Genomic DNA, 8,466 nt, shown 5'->3' on the forward strand with positions numbered 1-8,466 from the left:
AAGTAACGGTCTCCTGTAACCGTAACTGTGTGACCGTTTTCTTCGAAGAAGTAGGGCCCGACAAAGCAGCGTGATGAAACTGCACACCACACTGTGACACGAAGTGGATGCAATTCCGTCTCATGGAGTATCTGTGGGTTGGAAGCACTCCATATTCGATAATTTTGTTTGTTTATGTTGCCGTTTAAATCGAAATGGGCTTCGTCAGACATGAAAAGACAGTTCAATATGTTTTCATTATCTTCCACCATTTGAAGCATCTTCTGGCAAAATTCCAAGCGAATCGGCAAGTCTGCAGCGTTCAGTTTGTTGGCCATTTGAATTTTATATGGGAATAAGTCCAAACCTTTGTGCATAATTGACTGTAACCACTGTCTGTTTACACCCATTTGAGCAGCGATTGTTTCCTCCGTTCGAACTGAAGGGTTTCGATGGTAAGGTCGTCTGTTGACTGTCCCATGCTCAGCAAAATTGTTTACAAGTCTCATTATGGTTCATCTACTCGGAGGATTGCCGCCAAACGTCCGCCTATACTCTCTTTGAACCGAAACTACGGACTCCGGTGCGGCGGACAATCTTAATTCTTCTTTCAGTGTCCCAGTTATCCATTTTTGTTAAATGTAAAGTCTATCTGCAAAATAAAAAAAAAAATTAACCAGATTCCTTAAATAGAAAAAAAGTTATTTAATTTTTTTTGGTAGCGGCTTTCATGATCCACCCGTATTCGGAATCGGTTACGGTTCGATTCCCAAGTATATGAAAGCCAAATCAAAAAATGTGGAAAATGGGCAATAGCAGAATAAAGTAATTTAATCGGAAAATGCGCGCTCGAAAATCGACAAGAATTGCGAAAAATCGACCGATAATTGCAAACGCGGATTAAAAAAATTGCGAAAATGTGTTAATTCTATTTTGAAATTAAGAATTTTTGACCTTTATTTTAAAATAAAAGGCTACCGCAAATTCCCAAAATCCCTTTAAATTTATACATTTAGATATAAACATACGTGGGGTTCAAATATATCAATTGTGTATATAGTATATAATATATGTATATATTGTTATATAGATCTGTATGTGTGTCAATATAGTGAAAAAAAGGGAGAGCCAAAAACTGAAAGTGTGCACTTTGTTGTTTATTTGAATTTTCGTTCGTTTGCACCATTTTCAATAATGCGCACTCAATACCTGGTGCGTCGGTATATATGTTTGTATTTCTTGCTTGTTTCTTTTTCAGTTAAGCACATTCTTTACCTTTGCACGAACTTGTACATATGTATGTTCGCACGTTTCGTTTTTTCTCCTTTACTTCTTTTTATTCTTTTTAGAAATTTGGTAGCACAGGTAAGTAGAATTTTTTTAGCACACACTCTACTATATCACGTATACATGTAGTTATGTATATAAATTTGTATGTATATTTTATTTATTGTAGGTAATTTTCCCTTTTTTATAATTTCTTTTTAGTTTTTAGTATTTAAATTTTCTTATATATAGGGAACACTTTATATATGTATGTAAGTTTTTGTCTTTTATGTTAGTATATATTTTGCTTTTTCAGTCTTTTTTAATGTGTTTAAATATATAACAGGAGTGTTATATTTATTTTTTATATTTGTTCACCACTTCCACTTAGCCGAAAGCCGAACACCGAGATTCGAAAGGAATTAAACACAGGTAATTTGGTTTGAAATATTAATTAACGCACTTATTTGGCACTTTTTAAGTGTATTTTAGTTTTAATTTTCTTAATTACGCACTTGTCCCTGCTCGGGCGCCTTGAAAAATCTCAAGCGTTTTTGAGGACCGAAAAATAGTTAGGGATGCGCAATTTTAAATAACACTCCAATTACCTGTCGCGAAAAAAATACTTACCAAAACAAAAAGAGCATGCGTTCGGTTTCACGGTTCAATTCAAAGAGAGTTCTTTATTTCACTTAATCTAATTGCTAAGACTAAATCTTAAAACTAACGGCTTAAACAAGTGGTAATATAAATATGTATTAAAAAGGGTTAAGTAAAATAATTTCAACTTAAATATTGTAGCAGATTATGGTAAGTATTAAGGTTATTGTAAAAAAATTCCTTGTACAGTTGTTGTTATAGTTTATTAAGCCTGTTTCTTTTAGGATGTAATATGCTAATCTAAGCGAACTTATATTTCTCGCATCCTCAATGAGTGTTGCTCAAAATGTTTTTAGAATAAAATACTCATTAATATTTGGGGAGAACTCCAATGGGTTCTCTGCGTCTTCATTATATTTAGCATTAATTTTTTCTAGGATATGTCTTAAATTATAATAATATTGACTTACATTATGATTCTTCATCGATATGGCTCGATGAAGGAGTTGGTTGTAGGTTTCGCGAACTCCGAAGTTTTTAATTAGTTCCGTTTTGATGCCTTTCCATGTTGCCGCTTCGCTCAAAGTCTGGATAACCCAGAGTGCTTCCCCCTGTATTTTGGTTTTGATGTGCCTCTGAAGAATATACTGTTGTATTGAGTGATGTTAAGTCATTCTCCCCATTTCCAAAGTATGGGCGGATCCTCGCTGCTTCTTTGATTAGCTCTGTGACCGGGAGTGTCTATTGTTCTTGGTTGTTCATTCTTTCGTATGTTTTAAATTGATTTCCTAAAGAGCTTGTTTTTATTTATTTTTTTTTTCACTTTCTTAATGCTTTAATACTAGAACTACCAAGACCGTTGTCTCAATCCCGTAGGCTGGCGAGTTTTATTGTGTTCATGCCCATATATGCGCACATAGATTTCGTACACGTGCATACGGTAACAAATACAAGAACAACAATTTATTTCTATAAAGAAAAGGTTATTACAAGGATATTCAATGATCTGCAAGATCAACTTACCGCAGTGTCTCAGTCTATCTCTTTGGTGTTCGGAAATTGAGTGAATTACAATCGGAGTTCCAACAGTATGGACACCGAAAACGAACGCCGGGATGAAAAGACACTGCGATAATTGACAATAATGTGCTTAAATTCACAGTGATCCTTAAACTGATTAAAACTATTAACTATAAATTCTTTACAAATAATCGCCGTTTTGTTACATTCAATCGATCCGATACACTAACTCCACGTCCAAAACGGCTAACTGTGACAAGGGGCGGCGAAGGATTCCACTTTTGCGGTTCATCCTGATCTGATGATAGCGGCAGATGTGTGAGTGGTCTGGAGTTGACGATGTTCTCGGCTTAACAAACTCTGTAACGTGTGCTCGGGAGATGCAACTTCCTTTAAAGTTACATTGAGGACACGTTTTACACACCTTTCCATACGCTCCCAGATGCCACCTTCTGAAGGATTGTTCGGACAATTGAATATGCATTAAAATCCTTTCACAGCAAGGTCGTCCTGGATGAGATGACAATCAAATATCTCGGAAAATCGTTTTCCATCATTTTTCGCTCCTACGAAATTCTTACCGTTGTCGCTACGAATCCTTACTGGCATACCGCGACGATTGATAAAGTTTCGAACTGTAAGAATGTATGCATCAGTCGAAAGATCGACAGCAATTTCTAGGTGAATCGCTCGCGTTGTTAGACAGGTGAACAACGCCACCCATCTTTCCACCTTACGCCAACCAACCGTTACTTTGAGAGGCCTAAAGTAATCAATACCTGTGTAAAAAAAATGGCCTCACGAATGGCGTTAGTCGATCTTTTGGTAATTAACCCATCATAGGCTGTGAAGGTATGCACTTGGAAATTTTACATATAAGACATGTCGATATGATCTTCTTCATCTATTGTTGTTAAACGTGCTAATGTTAATAGTGAGCATCTTTTATGTTATAAACTAGTTAAAAAAGATACTAATATTAATAATCTTAAGAAGATAAACTTTAAGTTAGGTGTGTCTCCATCTTTTTTAATGCCGTTTTCTCCTCTTCAGTGTGGCCTTCTGGCATTAAGTTGCGTCCCTTTAAGCTTTTCCCAAAGGGAGGGGAAAACACCACTGCAGATCAGTTGATGCGCCTGTTAATCACGATTTTATTCATGCGTTTTCTGCACCTTCCTCCATTGACTCCTGTCTTAAAGTGTACTACCAAATTACTACTAGGTGTAAATCAAATATTATTCGCAACTTTTCTTCACATTCGATATTATCGTTATTGTTGAGACTTGGTTGAATTCCAGTTACTTTGATAGTGAATATTTTGACTCAAATGTCTATTATGTCTTCCGTAAGGACAGAGATCATAAAAAAACTGGCGTTTTAAGAGGGGGTGGTGTTCTCCAGTTGGCAGTTCATCGCAAATATCATCCTCGTTTAATTATGCTTGATAATGATAACTCTATTCTGGACCAACTATGTATTTGTATCAATGACGCTCTGTTCATTGTAGTCTCATACATCCCTCCCAATAGTCCTTTAGATATATTGTATAAGTCGCACGCAAATAATAAGGTGAAAGAGAATAATATTTGTGTTCTGGGTGATTTTAATTTAAGCAATATCGTCTGGTCTGGTTCCTATAGTCCTGCTCTCATTTCCTCCAATCTTTCGTCTCCTCAGCAGTTATTTTTCATTGATAGCTTGCTTAGTCTCAATCTGTTTCAAACCAACTCATATTCAAATAGTTTCAATCGTTTTCTTAACTTAGTCTTTCTCAGTGATAATTCTCTTCAGTTACTCCAGCTACCATTCATCATTCTCCGCTAGCGTTTGATGTGGATACATATCTTTTTTTCCCTGTTAAACCTACTGATGGGCTTGGGTTTAATCTTGCATTTTGTGATTTTGAATGACGCAGATTCAGAAGACGATTTCGACGACGATTATGATGATTTGGAAGATCCAGACTTTCAATTACCAAACGAAGTATTTGCTACATTTCAAGAAGAGTGGGATAATGCAGATAACATCAATTTTGAAAATATCTTTAGAAACTCAGAAAAACATAACAATTTGGAGCAGTCCGACGAGTCTTTACCACCAAAACCTGGGAAAACAAAAACAAAAACAAAAAGGGCACGATCCCCTCTACCAGAAACTGAAGCTGGTGAAAGTCCAGTAGTATCCAATGCGGGGGGTTTAGCGAAAATATAAAAGATATTTCCCTCCAAAATCCAGAAAATATCTTCACTTCAATGATACCATAGGAATGAAAAACCGCAGGAAGCAGGATTTGATGAACTGTATAAAATTCGTCCACTTATTTATAGACTCAATATGCAATTTGATTCTGTGCCAAGAACAGCTCGGTTGTGCATTGATTAACAAATGTGTTCAACAAAAATGTTGACAAAATTTCGACAATATATGCCCGCAAAACCCCATAAATATGGCATGAGACTTTTTGTTCTTTGTAACTCGAATGGCTTTTCGCACAGATTTGAACAATACAAAGGAGCTGGCAATAATAAAGTAATACCTAATACTCCTGATTTAGGATCAACAGCCAATGTAGTCATAAGGTTGTCAAGTACAATTTCAAATTTCAAAAAACACATATTGTACTTTGATAATTTTTATACCTCTCTGCCTCCCTCTTACGAAGCAGAGGAATTTATGCATTAGGAACCGTCCGATCTAACAGAATACCCAACTGCAAGCTGACAAAGGCGGTGGAATTAAAAGATAAAGAATGTGGATACTCAAAGGAGTTTGTTGGCCGTGCCTTTGGAGTAGACATATGTTGTGATCAATGGTAGGATACAAAATATGTACTACTGGTATCCTCGTATGCTGGAATTAAGCCATTTAAAACACTAAACAGCAATTCAGAACTCTTAAAAATATGCCGTTATGATCGGAAAAATAAATCCTACGTCGATGTAGACTGTCCTAATATAATTAAAGAATATAACCGCCATATGAGTGGTGTTGATTTGATGGACAGCTTACTTGAACACGGAGCGACGAAGGGTTCCACTTCTGCGGTTCATCCTGGTCCGATGATAGCGGCAGATGTGTGAGTGGCCTGGAGTTGACGATGTTCTCGGCTTAACAAACTCTGTAACGTGTGCTCGCGAGATGCAACTTCCTTTAAAGTTGCATTCCTTTAAAGTTGCATTGAGGACACGTTTTACACACCTTACCATACGCTCCCAGATGCCACCTTCTGGAGGATTGTTCGGACAATTGAATATCCATTCAACTAATTTCACAGCAAGGTCGTCCTGAATGCGATGACAATCAAATATCTCGGAAAATCGTTTTCCATCATTGTTCACTCCTACGAAATTCTTACCGTTGTCGCTACGAATCCTTACTGGCATACCACGACGATTGATAAAGTTTCGAATTGTAAGAATGTATGCATCAATCGAAAGATCGGCAGCAATTTCTAGGTGAATCGCTCGCGTTGTTAGACAGGTGAACAACCCCACCCATCTTTTCTCCTTACGCCGACCAAGCGTTACGTTGAGGGGACTAAAGTAGTCCATACCTGTGTAAAAAAATGGCCTCACGAATGGCGTTAGTCGATCTTTTGGTAATTAAAGCATCATAGGCTGTGAAGGTATGCACTTGGAAATTTTACATGTAAGACATGCCGATATGATCTCCTTCATAGTACGTCTTATGTTCGGCACATAGTATCTTTGACGAACCTCACAAATCGTCGCCTCCACGTTCTGATCATTCGATTATGACAGTCCAGTAAGATCAAGCGAGTGAGATCATGATTTGGTGCTAAGATAATAGGTCGCGTGGTATCATACGGAAGCCAGCTGGCAGAATCGATTCTTCCGCTAGCACGCATAATACCTTCTGTGTCGATAAACGGTGAAAGCGTGTATAACTCAGACCCCTTCATTACATTTCGACCTTCCTTCAATTGATTAACCTCAAGTGAGAACAAGGTAGATTGGGCAACACTTTCACGGTCAGGGGGCCTTAAATTTTTTTATGGCGACACTATTCTATAAATCGGATGACCCAGGCGACCGACCGCTTTAGTTTAGTTAAACATGAGAATCTTGTCATGTCTATAACACATGACGGCGTGGCTAACATTACAAATTTCGGGCAAAGCTCTTCACACTCTTGTAATAGATCAGGGATTCCATCAAATGTGGGCCAGGCTTCTTCTTCTTCCATTAAAAATTACGGTCCATTTAGCCATCGTGAAGTCGGATATCTGTCGAATGTGGTACTTGGTCTTGTTGCCTCCTCAGCAACGTTCTCCTCTGACGGTATCCAACGCCAGTCGTTAGCGGCGAGAATTTCTGCGACACGATGTGCTACGAATGTCTTGTAGCGGCGTGTTGCTGATCCAATCCAAGCCAGAATAGTTTTGGAGTCGCTCCACATCACCTGTTTTTTTATTGTAACTGAAAGATCCTTGATGTTAGTCTCTAGCAGTCGTATTCCTAAGACGGCTGCCTGCAGTTCAAGGCGTGGAATAGTCACTGGTTTTAGTGGAGCACACCTCGTTTCGGCACATACGAATACGACAAAAACTTTGTTATCGTTGCTCTCCAGTAGGCTACGGCTGCAAATACATCTTCACTGCCATCTACGAAGATGGGAAGTTGTACTTCGGCAGGTGATCCACGGGCGAAATAGTGACGATGGACTCCAAAATTCAATACATTTTTCAATTGATGGTGCCACTTATCCCACTCTTAACACATAGGTTCAGGCAGAGGCTCATCCCACCGCAGTTCGTAACGCCAAGATTCGCGCACCACCAATTTTGCGTTGAGCATAAATTTGGATAAAAACCCAAGCGGGTCAAATACTGACATGACTATGCTTAGTAGCTTTTTGATGGTCGTTTGTGTCCACTGAAGACTTCAGGGTCCACGTTGTTAAATTTGAGTGTGTAACTAAATACGTCGATACTTTGTTGCCAATACATTCCAAGCACACGTCCTACTGCTAATGTGAATAGGCTATTTGTCAGTTGTTCCGGTTTATAACCATTTATGGCGATTTTGGCCTCCTAAAGAATTTGAAGAAAATCTGCGTAGTTCAAACCCGGCATTCTTGTGAATACGTCTGACTTCGTTAGTAACTATAATGACTTCTTTAACGTTGTCGAAACTATCCACGAGGTCATCAACATAGTGATACTTTGTAATAGAGTCGTAGGCTCTTGACAGCTTTCGCGGTGCTCAAGTGCGTTAATGTTTTTAACATACTGCGCGAGCATGCGGCTCTAAATGTCATCACCAGCGTTTCGTATACGTCTGGATGAATATACTCGTTACCATCCCTCCAAAGAAACCTTTTTGCACATCTATCTTCTTGTCTTATAGAAATTTGGTGAAGCATCTCTTTAATATTGGCTTCGATGGCAATTGCGCCAGCACGAAAATTAAAAAATACTGTCGGCTGTACTGTATTGTTGAGGACCCTTTAGCAGGTAGCTGTTTAGTGAACAACCGTTGACGGCTGAGAGGGCATCAAACACTAGGCGCCAGGTTACCTGGCATATTGACATTCACCACACCGAAGTGTGGAAGGTACCACGTTCTTGGACATGTAATT

Source organism: Bactrocera latifrons, unplaced genomic scaffold, assembly GCF_001853355.1.
Source record: "Bactrocera latifrons isolate USDA-ARS-PBARC rearing strain unplaced genomic scaffold, ASM185335v1 scaffold_418, whole genome shotgun sequence".
NCBI lineage: Eukaryota > Metazoa > Arthropoda > Insecta > Diptera > Tephritidae > Bactrocera > Bactrocera latifrons.